The 13,738-nt window shown below is 47.7% G+C and overlaps 1 protein-coding gene across 2 annotated transcripts in view; it reads right to left on the reverse strand.

The window, feature by feature from the left end:
* LOC128332608 (homeobox protein otx5) overlaps positions 1–10,172 on the reverse strand; it is a 42,681-nt gene extending 32,509 nt beyond the window's left edge. The window contains exons 1-2 of one of the 2 annotated variants that reach the window (XM_053267095.1): positions 9,911–10,172; positions 7,325–7,410 (exon numbers count right to left, since the gene is read on the reverse strand). The gene's annotated coding sequence lies outside the window, so the exon portion shown is untranslated. The remainder of the gene's footprint in view (positions 1–7,324; positions 7,411–9,910) is intronic. The other variant, XM_053267096.1, reaches the window with a different exon arrangement.
* Positions 10,173–13,738: the final 3,566 nt, after the last annotated feature.

The raw sequence follows: 13,738 nt of genomic DNA on the forward strand, positions 1-13,738 counted from the left end.
ACACACACACACACACACACACACACACACACACAGAGTCAGGAGGGAGCTCGTAATCCTGGAATTATGGTAGCCCTTATCCCAAACACACATTTCAATTACCGCGTAAAGCGGCAGTGGGGAACTAGCAGCCAGACCCGGATCCTAAGCCAGCAGGTCCAAAGGTATTAAAAACTCAGATGAAAATGGATTTCCAGAAGAGCTTAATCCAACTCCCAATCTTCACAGCAACCGCACAACACACAGATAGGCTGCCCACAATTATACACTTACAATTTAATTTGTCCAACAGGCTTAGCAGGAAATTGGAAAAAAAGGAAAAGGGGAAAGAAAAAGGAAAAAAAAGGGAGAGAAACAAACCATGGGGGTGGAGGCAGGTGCGCATTGCAAAATAAATATTAGAAAACAACGGGCCAAACTCCCCCGGCTTGACAAGGGCATTTGTGGAGAGGGAGAGAAGAACAGATCCTTTTGTTCGCCTGTTTCCCCCTAGTCAAGAAGCTCAATGCCCTTTGTATCTCTGGGGTCCTCAGATGTCCCCCTACATTTCAAGCTTGATGTTTAGAGTTGTGTCAATTTGTCAGATCACACAGCTGGATGCTGCAAATTTTGCTGCCTGGAGACTTTCCTGGGCCATATGCCCGCTGGGTTCAATGGGACACTTCCAGGTAAGTGGACACAGGATTGCAGCTTTAGCATTTCTAACAGAGTGTTCCCTAGGTGTCTCCATGGACATTCCCTGAAGCTAAAGACAGACAACAGGAGCTACTTAATTGTTATTACTGTCCCTAGTATATTGTGATCTGCTATTAATGGTTTGTGGGAAAGCGACACACATTTCATGTCCACTGTCTATTTGTTTTAAGATCTGCATGCCATTTTCCAACATGCGTTCAACCACACTTATAACATAAGAGCAGCCCTGCTGGATCAGACCCAAGAAGGCCCATCTAGTCCAGCATCCTGTTTCACGCAGTAGCCTACCAGATGCCTCCTAGAAGCCCACAGGCAAGAGCTGAGGTCATGCCCTCTCTCCTGATGTTGCTCCCCTGCAACTGGGATTCAGAGGTTATCTTGCCTCTGAGGCTGGCCTATAGCCACCAGACTAGTAGCCATTGATAGACCTGTCTTCCACGAATTTGTCTAAGCCCCTCTTAAAGCCAAGCTAGTGGCCATCACCACATCCCATGGCAGAGAACTCCATAGATTAATTATGTGCCGTGTGAAAAAGTCCTTCCTTTTCTTGGCTCTAAAAATCCTGGCAATCAGTTTCATGGGATGACCCTTGGTTCTAGTGCTGAGAGGAATAACTAAACAACAAGTCAACTAAACAAAATGGCCATACCTCAGCCAATCAAAAACTTCCCTCTAAGTCAGGGGTTCTCAGACTTGATACTCCAGATGTTGTTGGGCTACAACTCCCATGTACAAAGGAGAAGGATGAGGAGGATGAGGATGGGGGTGGGGATTTGGAGTCCACCAACATCTGGGGACCCAAGTTTGAGAATTCTAGCTCTAAGGGGAAATCCCTGCAAGAGCAGACCACAAAAAGAAAGTGTTTGCAGCCCTTCCATAACAAGGCAAACACCAATAAATCTGCTGTAAATCAGTTTGTTAGACATGCCATTTTTTGCTGCCCTGGGCATCATGGCTATTTCCCTGAAGTCTGGGCATCACTCCTCTAAGACAACCCACTTAACAGAGATCCCAAAACACACTCCAGTATTTCTCACTGTGCTTTTTCCTCCTTCATCATTAATTAGAATCAACACAATCAGCAGGGAAGTTGAGGTGGGCTAATTCTACGGGCAAACAGACACTCCCCTCACACCTACCCCCACTGCAGGCTTCCAATTAACACCTCCTTCCTCCCACCCATTCTCCAAAAAGCCAGATGAAAACAAGGAAAACAGAAGAGAAAACAAGAGTCAGTTTTAAGTGGCAGCTCTTGGTACTTTTGCAAAAAAAAAAAAAAAAGGCTCAGTGAAGGAGTTAAAGTTTGCTGAGCTTGGAGAGGTCAGGGGACCAGGGAGGTTTTCTGGGGTTCGTGGCAGTGTCCAGATGTTGGCCAAAGGCCATTGCAGCTGGGGGTGCTGGGAGTTGTAGTCAACAACATCTGGGATTCCCTATTACAAGGAAAGCTGGTCCCAGGAAGCAACACTCACGAACCCTGGTCCTAGAAAGGTGTGGAAGTATGCAAAGGAAGACATCCAGATGCTCCTCCTTCAGATTTCGGTACCACTCAGGTGTGATGCTGGACTTACACCGGAAAGGCAAAGAGATGGATGCGCATCTGTTTCACCCACCCAAGTGCGAATCAAATACTTAGTTTCTAATGTGGCTGTTTTTTAGGGAGGTTGGGCCATTGACATGTCTGGCTTCCTGTCATGGGCGAACCTGCTGGGTGCAAGGGATGAACACACAGCATAACTATCTGCTAACATGCAAAAGGCCCTCCTATTAGGAGAAAAAGTGTGTGTGGGGGGGTGTCTGCTGTGGTTAGTGAGAAGGGGCTGGAGCAGCATCTAGTAGAGCGCACGCTTTGCATACAGAAAGTCCCAGGTTAAATCCCTGGCACCTTCAGGTAGGGCTGGGAATGATCTCTTTTGGTCTACAACCTTGCAGAGCAAGTGCCTGTCACTGTGGACTCTACTGAACTGGTACCAATAACTGGGCTGTGTGCTGGGAACAACACTGGGACAGTCTGGGAGGATGGTCTATAGGGCTTCCATCATGGGAGGCTCTTCCGAGCAGCTAGGGCAGACGTCTGGCTGGACTGAACAGGCTGCATCTGAGTAGTCACGGGCCATGCGGCCCACCTTGCTGAAGTTAAGCAGGTCTGGGACTAGTAAGTGTCTAGATGACCTCTTGAGACCCCCATGGAGGCTGCCTTCAATCCGATTATGAAATAAGGCCAAGATATTAAATGTATAAATAAAGCGGAAAAAGGAGAAACTGGATGAAAGAGGATATTCGACTAGTTGGTCATTGGGTGTCATTCAAGAGGATTGCTGAAGGTCACCTCTAAGGCGTACAGGGCAGTGTACATAGGATTGTTCTATGTTTGTCTTCCCAATACAACCCTGTGAGGTAGGCTTGGCTAGAGGGAGTCGGTGAAAACCGCTGTGCAGGATGGTAAAAGGATCCATTTGTTGTGATGGTTATTACTACAGTGCACTTGCAGAGAAACTCAGGTTTTAACGGGGTTGGTCATATTATGTATTTCCATTCTGTTACTCCTTCGTCTTCCCAGTGGCTTCTCTCTGTAGCAACCTTCCCCTGGGATAACCACCAGTCCTTGTGAATCCGTTTCCTACGAGCATCTCTAAGGGCCTGTGTCAAGAGCCAGAGAACCAAGGAAGTGGAGCCCGGAGGGAAGGCTTGTGTGCAGGCAAACTCAGCATTATAACCCACTGGACTTCTTGGGTGTAGGGCCCCTTCTCCCCCTTTATGTAACACAGTGATTCAGGGACTTTCTCCCCCTCTTGCCAGGAACTCAAATCCCTTCCTTTGTTCTCTGTCTGGCTCCTTGTTCCCCCATGACAGGTCACATGTCCCGTGGAGCGCCAGAGATTTGCAAGGATTACTGGGGAAGGACTTTCTGTCAAAGTTCACCTCCCTTGTTCCGCGGGGCCCTTTCCTGACAAACCAAACCCTGTGGTTTGTGTTCTAAACTGGGAACAAGCAGGCATGGAAAGACCAACATGGTGGACCTGCTTCGACAGGTTCAGAAACAGCCCTCCGTCAAGGAATCCAAAGCAATGCATCCTGGGTAGCATCTTAGGAACTTCGGAAGCTGCCATATACTGAGTCAGACCAATGTCTATCTTGCTCAGTATTGTCTGACTCTACACAGACTGGCAGCAGCTTCTCCAAGGTTGCAGGCAGGAATCTCTCTCAGCCCTATCTTGAAGAAGCCACAGAGAGGGAACTTGAAACCTTCTGCTCTTCCCAGAGCGGCTCCATCCCCTGAGGGGAATACCTTCCAGTGCTCACATGTGGTGTCCCATTCAAATGCAACCAGGGCAGATCCTGCTTAGCTAGGGGGATAAGTCATGCTTGCTAACACAATACCAGCTCTCCTCTCCTCTCATCGCCTCCGTCAGCTGGTTGTCAGATGGAAAATGAAGCCTCATAGCATAAGAACACGGGTATGGCAAGCCACCTAAGTATAACCATGATCCGAGATGACATTTAGGGAATTATTAGTATTTATTATTATTTACATTTTATATCCCGCTCTTCCTCCAAGGAGCCCAGTACTACACACTTAGGTTTCTCCTCACAACAACCCTGTGAAGTAGGTTAGGCTGAGAGAGAAGTGACTGGCCCAGAGTCACCCAGCAAGTCTCATGGCTGAAGGGGGATTTGAACTCGTGTCTCCTAGTCCAGCACTCTAAGTCAACACAGTAAAGAGCCAGAAACGGAACCTGGCCATATTCTTGTGTCTTTGACAGCCATTCGGACTTCAGAAATCTGCAAGTGAAGCTTTTCAAGACATTAGGAGAAATGAGCTATGATCAGCCACTGATCTCTGTTCATCCATCGCTCCTCCCACCCAGGGATTCAGACCACATGTGATTATTTCTCAGAAGCACCTATTTTTCTGGCCCACTCTCTGCTGCTGCACACTGAGCGACTATTGTAAACAGTTCAGTTGGCTTATACCCTAAGCAATAATGCCAAAGACATGAATCTGTTTCTATAAAACAAAAGGCGAGGATAGAATTGGGGGAGAGACGAGCTGCTTTCGATAACATTCCTATAATGATTCAGAGGCATTTAAAAGTAGCTACAACCATTACTCTTGTAATACAGGCTTTTATGCAACAGAATCCCTGATAACTCAGCTGAGAAGTACCTTTCAGAGTGGTGTCCCTCTTCCGTTTAGCAGGGGGAGAGGAAATGCTCCTGTTAAATGCTAGATCTTTGGACTGATCCCAGTGGGGCAGTTTTTACCTTAGAGTTGCAAACCTCTTTTTTTTTTTTTTAACAGTTCTCGGGCCTTAAGTAGCAGCTGGATGAGCAGAGATCAGTGGCTGATCATAGCGCATTTCTCAATGTCTTGAAAAGCTTCACTTGCAAATTTCTGAAGTCTAAATGGCTGTCAAAGGCACAAGAACAGGTCCAGGTTCTGTTTCTGGCTCTTTTCTGTGTTGCAACCCTATAGTTTGCAACCCTGTAGTTTGGCTGCCTGACTACTGGACAGTGGTTTCAATGGGCACAAGCGGGGCATCACACCTTCACTGTGACCTTGAAGGCATAGCTGCCATCAGGGTCACCTGGATCTAAACTGGAATGCTCAGTGAAAGGGATGAGACACACAATTTGGCCCGCTCCACATGTTGTTCCTCTTCCATCCCCTCCCAAAAGTAATGCCAGCTGCCTTGTTTATTGCTGGGTTGGGCTCTCCCATTATCCCAGCGAGACATCAGCAAAGCTGTTATTAATTTTATTCGCTTTTAAACTCATCTTCTCCCTCTCTTCCCCACTCCGCCCTCCTTGCCAAATCCCCAGGGCATAGCCAAGGCTGAGGACAAGCAAAGGCAACCGTTACAGTTGCCAGCTGTCCATTTTATTGGAAAACATTATCCTGATTTTTGCATGTTTTGTTTTATTCTAGACATACAGCTAATGTGGAGTAGCAGGTATCAAGACAACTGGGAACCAGGAGATCTCTAATCCAACGTCACCTTGGCCGTGGACACAACATTGTTTTTGGGAAGCAGCTATGCTCTCAACAGCTTCAGTCTCTCATCTGCAAAATGGGGTTAATTATACTGATCCTACCTTATAGGGCTACTATAAGAATCACTGAGATAATAGGAAGCCGCCTCATGCCGAGTCAGACCATTAGTCTATCTTGCGCAGTAATGTCTACACTGACTGGCAGCAGCTTCTCCAAGGTTCCAGGCAGCAGGAGTCTTTCCCAACTCTACCTGGAGATGCTGCCAGGGATTGAACGTGGGGCCTTGTGCATGCAAACATGGCATATGGGTCTCCCATCGTCCAGGCACTCCGAGACTTGCTTTGCCTCAGCAAGGTGGCTGTATTGCAGGAATAGGCAACACTGCCTCTCCAGCCATTTATTGTGGATGGGAATGATGGGAGTTGTAGTCCAACAGCATCTGGAGAGGGAAGGTTGCCTACGCCTGCTGTACTGTGTGTGTCCTTAGACCATGCTCAGGGACCATAATGTGTATAGGAAGTGTTTTGAACACCCAACAAGCACTCATGAGCATTGTTATCATTTGTACTTCTGCTACTACTACTACTACTACTACTACAGTAGTATTATTCCCTTCCTTTCTACCTCAAAAGGCCTCTCAGAATTAAAGAACCAAAAATCCCCTTTCCAAAGCCGTGGTACAATTTTAACTTTTGGGATTCCGAAGGAAAGCGTGAATCTGGGGGCTGCCATCCCTTCAGTCTGGTCAAGTCTTGATTAAAGTCGAAGGCATCTTTTGCTCATTGTCACATTACATCATGGGTATTGTAGTCTTCAAGATGCATAAACAGTGAGGGCATGCATGGTTTGCTCCAAGAATGAAGGCAGTTTTGTACAAAAAGGTAGAAATTTTTTTAAAAGTCACCCATGTTTGTCGTTCATGTACAGCTTGATCACAGGGCAAAACTAACGGATGTGTAATTGATGTGGCTATTGCTTGGTTCAAAGCAAAACTTACTGGGCCTGTGCCTGCTGAATTTACTTCCAGGAGCTACCTGGAGTTGCCAAGTGGTCCCTGCTTGAAGCTATGTGGCTTGACTGCCCCACTCAGCAGGAAGCTTCTCCCAACCTGTATGGATTTCTAAGGCCTCGCCACAACTTATGTTTCTATAACTAATTCAAATCTCTCCGCAGAGGCCTCCCCCTGAGGGGTGGGGGGGGAGAGAGCATTGTTTCTTTCCCCATCTAATTAGGAGGCCACTCACCGAGGCAATTGTGCATGGCAGGGGGCTACTGATAAGCACACACAGCCCATTGTCTGTTAACAGAGCTTCATGACGAAATCAACATTTTGGAAGATAAGCACTTCCCCCTGCCAATTCACCCCAAAGCCCCAAGACTTCAGTTCAGGACTGATTAAACACCACCCACCTCCAACTTTTACATAAAGGGAAAGCTGCTGCTATGAGAGGGCTTTTGCCCCATGCTCCTTCAGAGAGAGAGAGAGAGAGATTGATTTAATTTGTTCCTATATCATGAGGGCTGACACCCAGTTAAAGGCATCTTAGTAGATTAATTGTATGAGTTCTCACATCTGCATACCACCCCCTACTTTTGTTCAGTAGGGAGGGGAGAAATGCAGAGACACTCATTTACCTTATGCTTTAAGGGCTTCCTCTTCTCTACTCCCATAGGAACATTCGATCCATAAAGGGATCTGTGATCTCTGTGAGAACTCTCACCTGGAAAATATCAGAAAAGAGTTCTGTGTGACTCTTCCCAGTGTTCCCCCCATAGAGCTCTGTGGGGAAAGTACCACACTTCCCAGTGCTCTGTGTGCAGGGTTGGCGGCTAGGGACTTTTAGAGAGGACATGCAACTATTTGTGGGACCAAATGACCTTTTTTGCATTGGGAGGAATAGAGACTATTTGGGGGACTTTCCCCCACCTTCTGCATATGTTGTGGTGTCTGAAGTTCTGGGGAGCAGCTGGAACATTTTGTTCGCTCAGAACACTTTGCTCCCATGAGCAGTTTCTCTCGTCCTCTGGCTCCTGACAGCCAACAGCCTGGATGGCTTTAAAAGGGGCTTAGAGAAATTCACGGGGGACAGGTCTAGCCATGGGCTACTCGTGTCTATAGGCCACCTCCAGCCTCAGAGGCAAGATGACTCTCAATATCGGATGCAGGGGAGCCACAGCAGGAGAGAGGGCATGCACACACCTCTTGCCCTTGTGGGCTTCTCAGGGGCATCTGGTGGGCCACTCTCTGAAACAGGATGCTGGACGAGATGGGCCTTCTTGGGCCTGGTCCAGCAGGGCTGTTCTTGTGTTCTTACACTCCTTCCCCTGCTGGCATCCTACTGACCATCCCGGAAGCCAGAGCGGAGGTTCTGCTTCAGCGGCAGGTTGCAGAAAATCACGTGTTGCCAGAGCGATGATAGGTGGGCCTGGCAGGTGCAGCTTTCTTCCTTCATGTGGGGGTGGCAGCGGTAGTGAGAAGTTAGCTAACTCACTTTAATCAGTTGGCAGCTACACCTGCTAACGGAGTAAAAAGGCAACTTCTAAAGTGGTGAATATCCTGGGGAGAGCAACTAGCCCTTTTCAACCCCTGCACAGCATCCTTCCAGTGGCTGATGCTGGTGTTACCTTGCATTTATTTCTTTTTAGGTTGTGAGCCCTTTGGGGACAGGGCAGGGAACATCTGCTTGTTTATTTTTCTATGGAGACCACTGTGAAACTTTCTGTTGAAAAGCCGTATATAAAGGTTTGTAGGCAGAGAGAACGGCCAGCAAGTGGGATGCATGCAAAGAGGCTGGCCCGCTAGCTAGCTGTCTGCCCTGCCTCGAGGGGGTTGCTAGCCTGGCTGGGTGACTCCAGGGGAGGAGGACAGAGGGCTGTGTGTGTGTGCTAAACCAAACCTAACCAGGTTAAGTGGTTAAGAAGCATCTGCCTTGAAAACTCTGCACCTACAGCTCACCTGGTCATCAGCTTCGCAATAGTGAGCTGTATTTATTTTCAAATTATCCAATTCTTATCAAAATATGCAAATATCCTACCAATAAACATGCAAATTTTATGCAAAATGGAGACTGTGTTAAAAATCTCCTCTATTTCCACTTTTGGGGGGATATCGACTTTTTTCACCATCTGCATGTGGCAACCCTCTCTGTGTGTGGTATAATGGTTAGTGTGTTGGACTAGGACCAGGGATACTTCAAATCCCTGTTCAGCCATGCAATTCACTGGGTGACTCTGGGCCAGTCACTTCTCTCTCAGCCTAACCTACCTCGCAGGGTGTATTTATTTTATTTCTTTAAACACAACCACTCTGGACTCCTTGGAGGAAGAGCAGGATATAAATGTATAAACAAACAAAGAAACAAACCAATGCGGAGGCTCAAGAAGGTTCTGCTTCCCTTCAAGGAGCCCACCATGCACTGTGCTGTGGGTGTGGTCACCTTCTTTGCATGGCGGCAGGGTTGCTGTGCAGTGTATTTGGTCTCATCTACAGCTTTGCGGAGGCTTGATAAATAGTCAGGGAGCCACAGGTAGGGCCCCCTGGGTTACACCAAAAGACGCCATCCAAAGACGACAGGACACAGTGGAGGGATCCAGCTAGCCGTTTGGACGCTTTGGCTTAGCTCTCCTTGCCAAATGGTCAGTTAGGAACATAGGAAGCTGCCATATACTGAGTCAGACCATTGGTCTATTTAGCTCAGTATTGTCTACCCAGACTGGCAGCAGCTTCTCCAAGGTTCCAGGCAGGAATCCCTCTCAGCCCTATCTTGGAAATGCTGCCAGGGAGGGGACTTGGAACCTATCAGTCAATCAATCATCTTTATTATGTTCAAAGACCAGCACAGGAAACTTGGAACCTAGATGCTCTTCCCAGAGCAGGTCCATCCCCTGGGGGGAATATATTACAGTGCTCACAGTTCTAGTCTCCCATTCATAGGCAACCAGGACAGACCCTGCTTAGCTAAGGGGACATCTCCTCCTGTTCTCTCCCAAAGTGTGTAGAATGTAGGGAAAATGCTGGGAATTCTAGAGTTCCCTGGAAATTCTAATTACAATCTCCGTTTACATTCAAATGTTGACGGTTGATATACCGCCTTTCATTAAAATAATCTCCAGGCAGGATAGCCCACATTCCCAAAAGCAACAAGAAGATGTTCCCAAATATATACCGACTTCTTGCAAAATGTTCTTGCAGCCTTTAATTCCGCAGATGAAGCAACCTACCTTACTCTTGGCCTGCAGGTCCTGACCGGGCCCCATTTGCAGTGGCTGGGAATCTCCCGGTCTTGCCAATTCAGCCAGATCCTTTGTCTCTGCCTGGATATCCTTTTATGAGAAGACTTCTGTCGGCATGGCCGGATCTGTCCGTACACGTGTGGGATCTGGAGTTGCAGAGGGCAACAGGGTTACCGACACTTTTCTGCAGACAGAGAGAGTGAGAAAGAGAGAGAGGGAGGAAGAGGGGGAGGGTTACAGCTCGCTTGGGTCATGTTGGAGCTCGAAGATTCAAGAGGAGACAGGAGGGGGCACATTGCTGGCATTTTATTTAGCACATCGCATGTGATGAAGAATGAACGCTCTCCCCCATCTTTTAACTACCCTGCACACCTACCAGGGCATGCACCAGGATGTCGGGTCCTTCAGGAGGCGGCCTTTGAGCTAGAGGCCAGCGGCCCAAGATTTGACTAGTTGGAACAAATCAATACGAAGGGCTGAGGAAGCAAGCAAGCAAGCATGGTCTGTGGGAGGCCGTTCAGTGACCCCAGGACTGAGCCGGATTGCGAACCCAGGTATCTCAGGGCCTACGCTAAAAGCTGAACCAAGCTGACCTTCTCTAACAACTCCCCATTTTGCAGAAGGGAAAACCGAGGTCGGCGATTGTCCAAAGTCATGTAACTGGTAGTAAATCACCATATTTTTTTTCCTCTCTCTCTCACTCACACACACACACACACACACACCCCGTCGCACAATCTGGCCAAGAAACGTTACTGGGGAGGGAACATTTCTGGGAGGGGGGGTGGAAAGCTCAACCCAACGACGACTAAAACCAGGAGGCAGCGGGAAAGGAAGGAAGGACATGATCTGCTCCTCCATCGGGGCCTAACAAGTGAGTGACATTAATCCGGAGGAGGACAGCTGGCTGTGTCTGACATCCTGGACGGGCATGTGGCAAAGCTGCCTCCCAGCTTGCTTGCTCGGCGCTTTGGCTTGCAGGATCATGGCACCCCACAGGGCCGGGGGGGGGAGGTGTTTGATATTTTAAAGGTCACCTACAGCAGAACGGATGGTGGGGGGGGGCGGCGGCGCTGTGGCAGGTCTGGGATGCACAGAAACTGACTGGAGGCCCAAGAGGTCTTTGGACCCGAGGCAAGGCACCAAATGCTCCCGCTTTTCAGCAGAAGAAAAAGGCAGAGTGGGGCGGCAGGGGACATTAATCTGCCCCTTGAGGCAACCGCCTCGCCTTGCCTCATGGAAGGGCCGCCTTTGGGCAGAGAAATTTCAGCCGAGAGCAGAGGGCAGGGGCGGTGTTCTGCTCCAGCCCTCAACCCAGGACCGGGAGTGACACCAGCATGAACGGGACCAGGAGAAATTCACGGGAGCCAGGACTCGGCAGAAGCCCAGCACCCAAAACTTAAGAGCTCAGCCCCAGAACATGTGAAACAGGAAATGAGTGTCTATCGGGTGGGCCACTGGGGGAGACAGAATGCTGGATTAGATGGGCCTTGGAAGGCCTGATCCAGCAAGGCTCTTCTCATGCTCTTTCGTTCAGAATGCTACGGCTTTTGGGTGGGGCCAGGGGGCAGAGCCAGGGGTTTTTGTTGAGCCTGGGGACAAAGGCCTCTGCAAAAGCTGCCAGTTCACACACACAAAAACAAGCAAAAATGGCTGATGGGGAGAAACCTGGCCCAATCATTTGTATCCACCCTACAAAAACAATAACAGCAACAAAAACAGACAGCCATGCTCCTGAGTGTTTAATTTCTACAAATTTCTACAAACAAACTGACAAACAAACAAATAAATGGTTGTGAGGTGGGTGTTGGGATTCAAGCCAGCTTGGAAGCTGCATCCCAGAATGGACACTGATCTAATGTGGAGTTACCTTGTGAGAAGGCACTCTGCACCACAGACAGCTCAAGACATTTTGGTACTTGAAGCAGACATTCCAATTATGGCACCCCCAATTATGGTAAAAACTTCAAAACAAACAATTGGCAATTTGTTGCACTTTAATGGCGCTCCAAAGACTGTTTTCTCTGAGACAGGCCATCTGACCCTGCCTTATGGCAGGGCTGAACCAGCACCCTGCACATGTTCAAGAGCACCCTTCTTTTATTATCACGGCACATGTTCCTAGGTATTAAAAACAAGATAGGGAATTGAGACCTTTTAAAACATGACACTCAGGAGGGAACTAATTTCTCAGTCATATTTGTTTTGTTTGCTACGCTTTTATAAACTACCTTTCAGCAAAGCCAAAGGCGGTTTGTGTGCGTTTAAAGCAAAGTCTATTACCATTCATAGATTAATGGGTTAGAGGGGGTTTCGGAGTTCATCCAGTCAGACCCATCTTAGCATTAACCAAACTGAACACTCACTCAAGCCCATTTTACTCTGGGTAAAACCCTATTATTCAACCTGATCTCCCCTGCCCCCCACAACCCTTTCCTTTTCTTAAAGTCAATTAAGGGCTTCATTTTATGGTTTAAACTGTTCTGCCTTCGTAACTTTATTTGAGTCTTTTAAACAGAATGGCTGATTTTATTGAGGTGCTTAATCTTTTGATATGTCAGTTTAATGTACCTTTTAATTGCTGTGGGTGGTAAATGTTTGTCCATTTAACAAAGATGGAATGCTTGTGTAATCTATTAGGAGGAGGGCTGGTCTGGATTTACAGACAGAGAAGAGTTGAAATCTATCCTTCTCTTGCTAGTGGGATCACCATGGTTAGTCACTTGTCTGGTTCACTCCAGCTCTAGGTGGCTATAGACATGTACCTTTTTCTTTCTTTTTTGCAGGAATGACTGCACATGCATGCATGTTAAGAGAGAACCCTCTGGGCACAGGTCCTCTACAGTGCAGGAAATAGATAGGAAATGGTCTACCATACATGCATTAAACATAACGTGTGAAAAGAACAGATTTGTCCATGCATACAATTATGGTTCTTATAGTTTCTAATTGATGTGAAGGTTTTCGTTCATTTTTAATGGGGTTCTATTGCATTTCAACGTTTGTAAATTCCGTTGGGCTGGCGTTTATGAAAGGCAGTATAGAAACTGAACTATAAATAGAAATAAACACTTTACTCAGATGTACATGAGCTGAATATAACATGTGAATAGGATTATATTCCACCCTGCTGTCATTGCTAACCAGAGATTAGACATTTTGGTGGCTGAGGTTAAAAATAAATAAATCCAAAGATACAACAAACAACTAGATAATGGACAAGTCACTGCCTTTTGATGGCCCTCTTCGTCTACCTAAGGGTAGGCACTGTCCCTCTTGCCAACCAGCCCCTCTCTAGAGCCCCAATACCAAGTCTAAAGTCCAACACCACCGGTCCAAGGGTGACACGTGGCCAGCAGGAGGGAGCTCCAAATGGTGCAGAGAGGACAAAAGGGGCCCTTATGCACAAATCCACCCAGGAATTCCAAGCTCTTGGTAATACCTTCGGAAATGTGCTGCGGGTGGCCCTGGAGGCTGCCACCAGTCCCAAGAGGGTGGGTCACAGAGAAGTAAGTTGTTGGGAAGGGCTGGCTGAGGGGAGACAACAATAGAATGCCCCCCTCACTCTCTCTCTCTCTCTCTCTCTCTCTCTCTCTCTCTCTCACACACACACACACACACACACACACACAACACACAACACACATACACGCTCAGAGCCTATTTTCCCTGTCAAGGCTGGTCTAATTCTACACCCTGGTGTGGATGGTGAAATATGAGAATTCTGTTCTCATAGAGAAGTCGACATTTGTTTGATACATTAGATCAGAGGTTCCCAACTCGGGTCCCCAGATGTGTTTGGACTGCAACTCCCAT

Source organism: Hemicordylus capensis, chromosome 7, assembly GCF_027244095.1.
Source record: "Hemicordylus capensis ecotype Gifberg chromosome 7, rHemCap1.1.pri, whole genome shotgun sequence".
Classification (NCBI taxonomy): domain Eukaryota; kingdom Metazoa; phylum Chordata; class Lepidosauria; order Squamata; family Cordylidae; genus Hemicordylus; species Hemicordylus capensis.